Source organism: Globicephala melas, chromosome 10 (assembly GCF_963455315.2).
Source record: "Globicephala melas chromosome 10, mGloMel1.2, whole genome shotgun sequence".
Lineage (NCBI taxonomy): Eukaryota > Metazoa > Chordata > Mammalia > Artiodactyla > Delphinidae > Globicephala > Globicephala melas.
This window is the reverse complement of record NC_083323.1, coordinates 62,747,946-62,761,318: the sequence shown is the minus strand read 5'-3', so window position 1 is coordinate 62,761,318 and position 13,373 is coordinate 62,747,946. Positions and strand designations below refer to the sequence as shown.

Below are 13,373 nucleotides of genomic sequence, written 5' to 3'. Positions count from 1 at the left end.
GCGAATCTGTGACGCTGGAACTTCACCCGGTTCATCCTGTGATGCCAGGAACTATGGGTCACTCGAGGTGCCAGAAGACCCAGATGGCCCTGCCTGCCACATGGGTCAGGTGGACAGGGGCAACCGTAGAGTGTGAGCTCTTGAGAGGCAAGGACTATGCCTTAAGAGCCGGTGCTTAAGAGTGCTTACCAGGCGCTAGACACCTTGCTAAGACCTTTACATGTATTTATTTAATTCGCACACCAACCCTGTGAGGGAAGAACAGTAACTAATATCCCTTTTATATAGATGAGGACATTGGGGCACAGCAAAGTTAGTAACTTGCCCAAGGTGTTGCAGTTAGAACTGATAGTACCAGGATTTGACCCAGGCACTTTGGCTCCAGAGGACGTACTTGCAGCCATTATGTTATTCTCAGCCTGAATCCCTTATACCTGCCATAATGCCTGACCCAAAGATGCTTAGTAAGTACATGCTGAATGAAAACTCAATATCTACAAATGGTATTGGGAAAACTGGTTATTCATATGCAAAAGAATGAAAGTAGGCCCTTACACAAAAATCAACTCAAAATGGATTAAATGTAAGACCTGAAACTGTATATCTGCTAGAAAAAAAACCATAGGGGAAAGGCTTCAAGACTGATCTTGGCAATGATTTCATGGATGTGATGCCAAAAGCACAGACAACAAAAGCAAAAATAGACAAGTGGGACTACATCAAACTAAAAAGCTTCTACACAGCAACAGAAACTACTGACAGTAAAAAGGCAACCTGTGGAATGGGTGAAAATATTTGCAAGCCATTTACTGATAAGGGATTAATTTCCAAAATATATAAGGAACTTCTACAACTCAAAAGCACAAAAACCAGTAACTTGATTTTTTTTTAATGGGCAAAGGACTTGAATAGACAGTTTTCCAAAGGAAGGCGTACAAATGACCAACAGGTATATGAAAAGATGTTCAGTGTCACTAATCATCAGGGAAATGCAAATCAAAACCACAATGAGATATCATCTCACACCTGTTAGGGTGGCTATTATGAAAACAAAAACAAAAGACAAGAGGTATTGGCAAGGATGTGGAGAAAGTGGAACGCTTATGCGTTGTTGGTGGAAATGTAAAATGGTGCAGCCTCTATGACAAACAGTATGGATGTTCCTCAAAAAATTAAAAATAGAACTACTACATGATCCAGCAATCCCATTTCTGGGTATTTATCCAAAGGAATTGAAATCAGGATCTCGGAGAGATATTAGTGCTCACATGTTCATTGTGACACTGTTCACAATAGTCAACATGTGGAAATGACTTAAATGTCCATCTGCAGATGAATAGATAAATGTGGTATATACATAAGTAGAATATTATTCATCTTAAAAAAGAAGGAAACCCTACCATATGTGGCAAAATGGATGAACCTTGAGGACATTATGCTAAGTGAAATAAGCCAGTTACAGAAGGACAATTACTGCATGATTCCACTTATATAAGGTATCTAAAATAGTCAAACTCACAGAAGCAAAGACTAGAATGGTAGTTACCAGTGTCTGGGGTGAGGGGAAGGGGGACTTGCTAGTCAACTGGTATAAAGTTTCAGTTATGCAAGATGAATACATTCTAGAGATCTGCTGTACAACATTGTGTCTATAGATAACAGTACTATACTATACACTTAAAAACTGGTTAAGGGCTTCCCTGGTGGCGCAGTGGTTGAGAGTCCGCCTGCCGATGCAGGGGACACGGGTTCGTGCCCCGGTCCGGGAAGATCCCACATACCGCAGAGCGGCTGGGCCCACAACGGGAGAGGCCACAACAGTGAGAGGCCCATGTACCGCCAAAAAAAAAAAAAAAAAAAAAAAAAAAAAAAAAAAAACTGGTTAAGAGGGTAGATCTCATGTTAAGTATTCTTGTTGCAATGAAATAAAATTTTTAAAAAAACCCAAACTCCATACAGGATGCAAGTAGGCAACTAAAGCCAGGTCTGATTTGGGAAAACTGAAAAGGAAGAAAGGGAACTGAACTGAAAGAGACCTGGTGGAATGGAACTAGGCAAAATGTGGGCTGAGCCAGAGATAAGAAAAAAAACTGAGCTGGTAAGAAACTGCGCCGAGGTGGCAGGATGGGGCATGGCATCGGCCTAGGTAGCAGGTTCAAGTCAGCAGCCGGGATGGGCCAGAATATCTAGCAGGGTCAGCCAGGGGTCTGCAGAGTTGTGCTGACCTCTCCCCACCTGGCCAGCCATCTTCAAGGGGCCTCCAGCTTCATGAGGCCAGCGATTTGCTGAACTTCTTCCAAGGACTGAAGCATGACTCCTGCAGACAGTACCATCAGAAGTTAAAATAGACCCTGTCCCTTTTCCTCTCAATTTTTACTTCATACTTTCATCTCTGTCTGATCTATCAGACAGAGAGGACATAAGTTAATGACCAAAAGTCACAGTGGGATTGAATTAACCACAATATTCTGCACAACTTCTAGAAAAAGGGGGGCAGGGGAGGGTGGGGGAACAGCAGCACCACCATTTCTCTCTCCAGTGTTTGACAGATTTTGGTGAGCTGAACTTACCCCGTTTTGTCACTAGATGATGCTAACACAAACACTTGGCAACCCTTAATTTCCAAAGAGCAGGAATCACCTTGCTTTTGTAGGCAGTTTTTTCTTTGCCTGTTTAAACACAGTATATATATATTTGCCAGTAAAGAGTTTAATTTCATCAAGGACATGGGCATGGTTTTTGAGCTCTCAAAACACTGTTCACCCGAAAAGAAATAGGCAATAGTTCTAGGTGGTGAATGGCAGGTTCCTCCTGACCCCGGGAGCCTCAAGAAGTAAAGATAGGAGTGGGCCTGGTAATGTTACTGGGGACCTGAAATGCCTTAGAGGTGAGCCCATAAAGAGGCATTAGAGTTTGACTCAGTCCGGGGACTTTTTGAACCTGTGCCCATTTTTCAGAGCCTGATCAGCCCAAGTGACCTGACAGTGCTCAGCTGGAGCCTGGGGCCTGAGTAACCAGCCCCAACACCTCAAATAGCTGTAGTAGCACCTAAGAGCATGCTCTGCACTGCAGTTGGCTAGATTTTGTGAAGCCTGATGCTTATGCAATTGTGTGGGTGGGCAGGGCTTTAAAGAAAAAAATTACAAACAAAGATAGGTATGAAAGTGAATATTTACAATGAGAAAATAAATCACAACAAATTACAATTTTTAAAAAGCTGACAAATGCCACAAACATCGCAAAAAATCCCATAATTGATGAATCAAATGCCAGTCACATTTGAATATTACTATTTTCTTACATTTTTTGGCTGCATACACTTTGATTGCTTCTTCACATGGTAATGATTTGAAAATACCATTTTACTAAGAGGACTAGAAAGATGATTCAGACTTATCAAATTTGCCTTTTTATTATTTAATCATTTAGAAAAGTTTCTTTCAGGTTCACAATTTGCTGTTGGCAATGTCATGTAAATGTTTAGGTTTTTTATCAAATTGGGGAAAAACCTTGATCAAGTTTCTTTCATCTAGGAGCTATACAATCTCAGAGCATTTCAAATTTTCTTGTGCAGGGACTGTGCTCTTCAAATTGACTCGTTTACTAACCAATTTGTCTTTGAAAACCTCATTATAAATGGTGAATTATGAGTTTTTTATTATTTGCATTGATATCAGTAATTTGTTGTCAAGTCATCAAAAGGTGTAAAGATAGGAGTTTTGATAAGTTGTATTTTGAACAGTTCTTATCAAAAGAGAAAAGAATGCATATATAATGATATTTGCTGTGTTATTGAGTATATTGCTGACACAACAAAATTTGTTTTGACTGGATGTCAATAAGGACAGGATCCTCTGCTTATATTTTTGTACAGCTGACAAGTAGAAGAGTTTTCTTCAGACTAGCTTCTGGCCTCATACATTTCTTTTCTTTTCTTTTTTTTAAAGAAAATGTGTTTATTTTTTCAATATATATTCTTTTTTTAAAATTAATTTTTATTGGAGTATAGTTGATTTACAACGTTAGTTTCAGGTGTACAGCAAAGTGAATCAGTTATACAAATACATATATCCACTCTTTTTAGAGTCTATTCCCATATAGGTCATTACAGAGTACTGAGTAGAGTTCCCTGTGCTATACAGTAGGTTCTTATTAGTTATCTATTATATATATAGTAGTGTGTATATGTTAATCCCAATCTCCCAATTTATCCCTCCCCCGCCTTTCCCTCTTGGTAACCATAAATTTGTTTGTTTTCTACATCTGTGACTCTATTTCTGTTTTGTTTAGGTTCATTTGTACCATTTTTGTAGATTCCACGTATAAGCGATATATGATATTTGCCTTTCTCTGTCTGACTTCAGCTTCATATATTTTCAAAACTTGATTTTCTTCTACTCCCATACAATTCTGGTGCCAGGTGCAGAAGGACACATTTAGACCTTGATTTGAACTCTGGCCTTGCACCTTCAGGTCACAACTTCAGGTGAGTCAGCCCGGTGGGCAGATAAGAGATTCCTGGAGCTAGTCCTTCATCTGGGCGTCAGGTAATAGCTGTAATAGGTCAACTATGCATGGAAGTGACTGTAAACCATGTGAATAGATCCCAAACAGAGCGTATCCCCAAGTAAACTTCCCCTTAGCTGGATTCCAAGAATGCCTGTGGCCATTCCAGTGCCATCTAACACAAGGGGAAATGTGAAGGAGGGTAAGTCAAAGTGGAAACAGCAGTCTTTTTTTTTTTTTTTTTCCCCCGGTTCGCGGGCCTCTCACTGTTGTGGCCTCTCCCGTTGCGGAGCACAGGCTCCGGACGCGCAGGCTCAGCGGCCATGGCTCACGGGCCCAGCCGCTCCGCGGCACGTGGGATCTTCCCGGACCGGGGCACGGACCCGCGTCCCCTGCATCGGCAGGCGGACTCTCAACCCCTGCGCCACCAGGGAAGCCCAGGAAACAGCAGTCTTAATCAACTGCAATTAAAATATGTTAACTTTTTCAAATTTTGTAAAATCAAATGACCTTGTAAACACTTAGAAAAATTTCTAAGGCCTTGGAAGGGTCCTGGGTATGAGTGAGGACCCTGAAGGTTGAGTTTCATTAGCTCCATGGTAAATCCATTTCTGTCCTGCACAGAACACGTATCCAAGCACAGTTAAAATGAAGAAGTATATGTAGAATTTGAAACAACCAAGTTAGGAACTATTCACATGCATAATGGCGTCTATGGCCTCCCAAGGAACCTTGCGCAGCTGACATCCTGGCCCATGGTCCAGCTCATCCTACCCTCCCATCCTGTCCCTCTCTAATCACACCCCAGAGCCTCTGCTCAGTTCCTGCTCTCCCACCTCACTCACTACCTCCAGCTGGGGTTTGGGGGGGCCTCAGAACTGATGGTTAAGCAGGAATCTATGCATATTTTAAAATATTAAATCTCTTTTCTCCCAGAAACAATGTTCCAATAAGGGACTCATACCTGGACTTTTGGAACACAAACCATCTATAAATGGAGAATTTACTTTTTATTATGGTTGAGAAACTCTGCAATTAATCCTTGTAGATTTTTAAACCACTTGGAAATAATATTCATACAATTTATAAATGTATGGATATGCAAACCTCTCATTTTCAGATGAGGAAACTGAGACCCAGGAGGTAAAGGCAATTTCTCCAAAGCTGGAACCGAATTAGTGAGGGTAGGTTAAGTGCTGTAACAAACAACCCCCAAATCTCAGTGGCTTACCACAATAAAGGTTTATTTCTCCCTCATGTCTCAATTCAATGTGAGTCAAGGGTAGGGTAGAAGGGGCCTCTGCTTCTCAGAGACTTCATGGACCCATCTAGAAGCTTTAAAAAACATATGGAAACATTAAAAAACATTTCACTGGAGGCAAATAAACACATGAAGAGTTGTGAAACATCACTAGCCATTAAGGAAATGCAAACTAAAGCCACCATGAGCTATCCCTATATATCTATTAGAACATATTGAAACATATTGAAAATAGAAAATAGAAACATATTGACAACACCAAATGCTTGAATTCTTGGATGCAGAGAAATTAGATCTGTCATGTATTGTCGGTGAGAATGTCAAATGGCACAGGCATTCTGGAAAATAGTTTGGCAGATTCTTAAAAACAAACAAACAACAACTGGAATTGGGAGGAGTGAGGATTAACTGTTCATGGATATAGAGTTTCTTTTGGGGGGACAAAATGTTCTAAAATTAGATTGTGGTGATGGTTTATTCATACCTTCTAAATATACGAAAAAAATATTAAATTGTACCCTTTATTTATTTATGTTTAAATATTTATTTATTTATTGGCTGCGTCGGGTCTTAGTTGTGGTGCGCCGGCTCCAGAGCATGTGGGCTCAGTAGTTGCGGCATGCGAGATCTTAGTTTCCCGACCAGAGATTGACTGGTGTCCCCTGCGTTGCAAGATGGACTCTTAACCACTGGACCACCAGGGATGTCCCTAAATTGTACACTTTGAATAGGTGAATTATATGGTATGTGAATTATATCTCAATAAATCTGTTCTTAAAAAAATGAACATACACTTACCATATGACCCAGCAATCACACTCCTGGGTATTTATCCTAGAGAAATGAAAACTTATATCCACACAAAACCTTTATGAGACTGTTCATAGTGGCTTTATTTGTAGTAGCTAAAAATTGGAAAGAACCAATATGTCCTTCAGTAAGTGAATGGTTAAACAAACTGTGGTACATCTATAGCATGGACTATTACTCAGTGATAATACGGAATGAACTACTGATACCTGCAACAATTTGGATGGATGTTAAAGCATTATGCTGAGTGAAAAAAAATCTCAAAAAATACAAACTATATGGTTCCATTTATATAACATTTCCAAAATGAAAAAATCATAGAAAATGGAAAACAGATCAGTGGTTTGCTAGGGTTAGGGGGGGTGGATGTGACCATAACATCGTGGCTTAATAGAGATGTTTGTGGTGGTGGAATGGTTCTGTATCTTGATTATAGCGGTGGCTACATGAATCTATGTGATAAAATGTCACAGAACTATTTACACACGTTGTACCAATGTTAATTTCCCAGTTTAAGTAGTGTGGTATAATTATATAAGATGTAATCATTGAGGGAAACAGTGAAGGGTACAGGGGACCTCACCATACCTTTTTATGACTTCCTGTACATCTATAATTGTTTCAAAATAAACAGTTAAAAAAATAAGAGGAATTATTAGAGAATCAATATAGGAAGCAGTTACACCCTCACCCTCTCCACCACCCAATGTAGCCATCTATGCCCCCGCCTGCCTCTAACCCTGGCAGCAAAGTGGACAGGGTAAAATAGAGAATCTCTGGTCTGGGGGACACCAGCCCACTGGAGGAAAGGATAACCTGCTGCAGGCTTAAGTGAAAGTTTACACAGTAAATGTTGAAAACCCCAGATTTCTCGCCCTACCACTTTCCAGATAACTGGCAGCCAGGGTTACACCCTTCAAGTGGGAGGTCTGGAGGGCCTGCTTGGGGAAATTTTTTTTTTTTTAATTAATTTAGTTTTTGGCTGCGTTGGGTCTTTGTTGCTGCGTGTAGCTTTCTCTAGTTGTGGGGAGCGGGGGCTCCTCTTCATTGAGGTGCGCGGGCTTCTCATTGCGGTGGCTTCTCTTGTTGCAGAGCACGGGCTCTAGGAGCACGGGCTTCAGTAGTTGTGGTGCACGGGCTCAGTAGTTGTGGCTCGTGGGCTCTAGAGCACAGGCTCAGTAGTTGTGGCACAAGGGCTTAGTTGCTCTGCAGCATGTGGGATCTTCCTTGACCAGGGCTGGAACCCTTGTCCCCTGCATTGACAGGCAGATTCTTAACCACTGTGCCACCAGGGAAGCCCTGCTTGGGGAAACTTACAGACATCTGGGGTTTCTCTAGGGAAACGGCCCAGCCAGAACTACTGAAGCTCACAGAGACTACCCCACCACAAGCTCAGAGCTTTTTAGTGCCCCAGTCATTTTTAAAAAATATTTATTTATTTATTTATCTATTTATTTGGCTATGTTGGGTCTTACTTGTGGCACATGGGATCTTCATTTAAGCATGCGGGACCTTTCACCGCGGTGCGCAGGCTTCTCTCTAGTTGTGGTGTGTGGGTTTTTCTCTCTCTAATTGTGGCGCATGGGCTCCAGAGCGCATGGGCTCTGTAGTTTGCATCTCATGGGCTCTCTTGTTGAGGCGCGTGAGCTCAGTAGCTGTGGTGTGCGGACTCAGTAGTTGTAGCGTGTGGGCTTAGTTGCCCCGTGGCATGTGGGATCCTAGTTCTCTGACCAGGGATCAAACCCCCATTCCCTGCATTGGAAGGCAGATTCTTTACCACTGGACCACCAGGGAAGTCCCCATTCTTTTTTAAATAGATTCCAAGTGTATGTGAAAGTAGAGAGAATGGTATGATTTCCATGTACCTGCTACTCAGCTCCAACAATTATCAAACATACAGCCAATCTTATTTCTTCCATACCTGTATACTTTCAATCTGTTGGTGCCCACCCTCTTTAAAAAATAAAACAAAACAAAAATAAAAACCTTACAGCTTATTTGTTGAAGAAATTAGATATTTCATCCTGTAGCATTTCCCATATTCTGGATTGTAGAAGTCATGTAATAATTTTCTCAACTTTTGTATTCTATATGAACTCTTGGTTAGCTCTAGAATCTTGTTCAGATTGAGATTTGATTTTTGGCAGGGAAACTACTAGGTGGGGATGTACTTCCTATTGTATCTCATCGGGGGGCCCACTCTTAAAGTAGAACAGATGACCCTAGATCATCAGACATTTGAGGAAAGTCTCTAACATGAAAAATAGAGTTCAAATAGCCTGGAAACAAGTAAGTCAGAGGAGCAAAAACCATGCAGGGAGAAGAAAAATATCCCCCAAATCCTAAAATACTAACATTCTCTATGAATTAAGAGAGATATTACAACCATGAAACAAGCTAGAAAAAGAACATTGAATCCAAGTGATGGTTATGTTTATCATAAAATTCTTTCAACTTTTCTATATGTTTGGAAACTTCTCACAGCAAAATATTGGGGAAAAAGAACATTTAAAGAACAAACAGAAGCGTTGGGAATTAAAAATGTGATAGCAGAAATGAAATACTCCATAGAGTAGCTGGAAGACAAAATTGAGGCAATCTTCTACAAAGTGGAGCAAAAAAGGCAAAGATGGAAAATAGAAGACAAAAGATATAGTCTGGCTTAGGTGGTCTGATATCCAAATAATAAGAGTTCCAGAAAGAGAAAGCTGAGGGAACTATCAAACTATCTGTCAAAGAATTAGCAAATAAATCAAAGAACTAGCAAAGAAATAATTCAAGAAAATTGCCCAGAACTGAAAGGCCTATCAGTTGTATAATGGATAAAAATAGTTTCCTTTCCATCCTCCCTCCCTTTCTCCTTTTTTCCTCTTATCATCCTTCTCTCCTTCCTTCCTTTTTTTCTCTATTTATTTTATTTAACTTCCCTTTGCAGGATATTTTATTACACAATTATGTAATTTTTGGTATAGAAAAATTAGTAAATCCAGATAAAACAAATAATAAACAAATACAGGGACTTCCCTGGTGGTCCAGTGGTTAAGAATCCTCCTTCTAATGCAGGGGACGCAGGTTCAATCCCTGGTTGGGGAACTAAGATCCCACATGCTGCAGGGCAACTAAGCCTGCGCACTCTAGAGCCCACGCGCCACAACTAGAGGGAAGCCCATGTGCCGCAACAAAAGATCCTGCATGCCACAACAAAGATCCCCCGTGCTGCAACTAAGACCCGACACAGCCCAATAAATAAATGAATATTAAAAGAAAACAAATACAGTAAAGTGACAGGGCACAGAGATCTGTTGTGTCTCTATACATTGACAGTGAGCTAGTAGAAACAGAAATTGAGAAAACAATTTCATTTACAATTGCAACAAAAAGAATAAAATAGCTAGGAATAAACTTAACCTAGGAGGTGAAAGACCTGTATGCTGAACACTGTAAGACGTTGAAAGAAGTTGAAGAAGACACAAACAAATGGAAAGGAATTCATGTTTATGGACTGGAAGAATTAGCATTGTTAAAATGTCCATATTGGGCTTCCCTGGTGGCACAGTGGTTGAGGGTCTGCCTGCCGATGCAGGGGACACGGGTTCGTGCCCTGGTCCGGGAGGATCCCACATGCCGTGAAGCGGCTGGGCCCGTGAGCCATGGCCGCTGAGCCTGCACGTCCGGAGCCTGTGCTCTGCAACAGGAGAGGCCACAACAGTGAGAGGCCCGTGTACAGCAAAAAAAAAAAAAAAAAAAAAACAGCATGGTATTGGCAGAAAAACAGATACATAGATCAATGTAAGAGAATTGAGAGCCCAGAAATAAACCCATGCATGGGTTTACGGACAATTAATTTATGACAAAGGAGCAAAGACCATACAATGGAGAAAGTATAATCTCTTCAATAAATGGGGTTGGGAAAACTGGGCAGCTTAAACATGAAACTAGACTACTACCTCACACCATACACAAAAATCAACTCAAAGTAGATTTAAAGACTTAAATGTAAAACCTGAAACCATAAAACTCTTAGAAGAAAACGTGTATGTTTTCTGTATTTGTCCCTTTATTTGTTTATTATTTGTTTTATCTAGATTTACTAATTTTTCTATACCAAAAATTACATAAATTGTGTAAAAAGGCAGTATGTTCTTTGACATCAGTCTTAACAATATCTTCCTAGATATGTCTCCTCAGGCGAAGGAAACAAAAGCAAAAATAAACAAATGGGATTACATAAAACTAAAAACTTCTGCACCCTCAACAAAACAAAAAGACAACCTATCAAATGGGAGAAGATATTTGCAAATGATATATCCATTAAGGGGTTGATATCCAAAATATATAAAGAACTCATACAACTCAGCAACAAAAAACCAAACAACCTGATTAAAAAATGGGCAGAGGAGCTAAATAGACATTTTTTCAAAGAAGACCTACAGATGGCCAACAGGCACATGAAAAGATGCTCAACATCACTAACTATTGGAGAAACGCAAATCAGAACCACAATGGATATCACTTCATGCCTGTTAGAATAAATAACAAGGCAAGAAATAAGTGTTGGCAAGGAGGAGAAAAGGAAGCCCTTGGGCACTGTTGGTGGGAATGTAAATTGGTGCAGCCACCATGGAAAACAGTATGGCAGTTCCTCAAAATATTAAAACTAGAAATGATCCAGCAATCCCACTTCTGGGTGTTTATCCAAAGAATAAGAAAATGCTGACTTGAAAAGATATAAGTACCCCTATGTTCATCACAGCATTATTTACAATAGCCAAGATATGGAAACAACCTAAGTGCCCACCAGTGGATGAATGGATAAAGATTCCCAGAGTGGAATACTACTCAGCTATAAAAGGATGAAATCTTGCCATTTGTGACAACATGGATGGATCTTGAGTGTGCTATGCTAAGTGAAATAAATCAGATGGAAAAAGAGAACTACCACATGACTTCACTCATATGTGGAATATAAAAAACAAGCAAACTGTTGGTGGGAATGTAAATTGATACAGCCACTATGGAGAACAGTATGGAGGTTCCTTAAAAAACTAAAAATAGAATTACCATATGACCCATCAATCCTGGGCATATACCCTGAGAAAACCATAATTCGAAAAGAGTCATGTACCACAATGTTCATTGCAGCACTATTTACAATAGCCAGGACATGGAAGCAACCTAAGTGTCCATCAACAGATGAATGGATAAAGAAGATGTGGCACATATATACAATGTGTGGGCCTTGGTCATGCTTCCCAGAATCCACTTGTCAAAGCCCTCCTCTTCCTAGGACAGTTTATGCAGAAGTTGGGGATTGAGAAGCTTGAGAAGGAATACAATATTCCTTCTTGAGGTTTTCTCTCACTATCTGTTTCTTGTGATAAAAAGCCAAAACAAGCCAACTGGCCCTTTCAGCGTTCTACCTGGAAATCATCTTAGCCAGATCCACCAGTTCATTAGGTATTTTTTTCTATTTTTCACATGAGTGTAGATTAAAGTTTTGCTAAACTTTCTACCATGACATAACAAGGGTCTGTGTCCCTCCGGGTTTCAATTCTATTTTCCTCAATTTCCTTTGAACCTTCATATGCAGTCTCCTGGAAGCCCCTCAAGCTTTCCTTAACAGTCTCATTGAGACTTGTCAGGCATCTCCTACCACCTGGTCCCAAAATCAATGCTGTGTGTTTGAAGTTTTGTCATGGCAGTGCCTCACTTCCAGGGAACAGATTCTGTTCCAGTTATCTGTTGCTGCATAGCAAACTACTTCAAACTTAGTGTCATAACACAACAACAATTTTGTTGTCCTCACAGATTCTGTTGATTAGGATTTGAACAGGGGACATAGGGGATGGTTTGTCTCTGCTCTATGATGTCTTGGGCCTCAACTGGGAAGACTCAAATGTCTGGGGGCTGGAGTGAGAGAATCTACTTCCAAATTGGCTTCCTCCCTCACATGGCTGCCACTTGGTGAGCATGGCTGGAAGACCGGGCTCAGCCTGGTCTCTTGGCTAGAGCACCCACACATGCCTCCCTAGCGTGGTGGAAAAAGGAGCTAACAAAGGGGCACAGAGCACCTACTGTGTACAAAGCACTTCCATAGCCAGCAGAAGATAGGAGAGGGAGAAATCACCAGGAGTGTTGCAGAAGAGAAACCATACCCAACAGCTCCGGACCATTTAGCTGAGAGTCCCAAGTGAATGTGCTTTAAAGTGGCCCCAGCAGGAAAGCAAGCGCTGAGGAGCTGTGGAGCTGTGGGAAGGGGAGGCCTCTGAGCGGGGTGGGGCCTCTGAATCGTTTTCTCAGCTTGCTTCCTGTCCATCGAAGTTCAGGAGTCCAAAGTCCTCTTCGTTTTGAGACAGGGTGAGGTTCGCTCCTTTTGGCAGAGTTTTCCCAGAAAAGAAAGCAGAGACCCCAGGAGGGGTTGGGGAGGGTGGGCTGGGGAGAGAGGATCTTAGCCGTCTGTGTGTGGGGATGGGGGTAGGGGACAATCAGTGAGCGGGCAAACACAGGTTCGCTGAGAGTCGCCAGACGTGAGTGAAGAAGATGGCAGGTGTAAGCCAGGTCAGGTCAGCTCAGCCCTGAGTTCCTCAGAGGAACTTGCTCAGAGGAACATGACCCCATGTGCCCTGTAATCCCACCCCTGGTCGCTCACTCGTGTATAAACTTGGACAAGTCACTGCACCCTCTGCTCCGGAGATTCCTCTTAGGTAAAATAAAAGGGTTGGAGGAGGTTCATTCATTAATTCCATTCATTCAAAGGCTGTGTATTGACGCCATTTGCCATAAGACCTATGAATTC

At 41.2% G+C, this 13,373-nt stretch overlaps 1 long non-coding RNA gene across 1 annotated transcript; it reads right to left on the bottom strand.

The window, feature by feature from the left end:
• Nucleotides 1-3,970: 3,970 nt before the first annotated feature.
• LOC132597990 (uncharacterized) lies at nucleotides 3,971-10,117 on the bottom strand. Its single transcript, XR_009565582.1, has 2 exons — nucleotides 5,738-10,117; nucleotides 3,971-4,967 (listed from the first exon to the last, which is right to left on the bottom strand). It is a non-coding gene; the product is annotated as an uncharacterized lncRNA (long non-coding RNA).
• Between the last annotated feature and the right edge of the window lie 3,256 nt (nucleotides 10,118-13,373).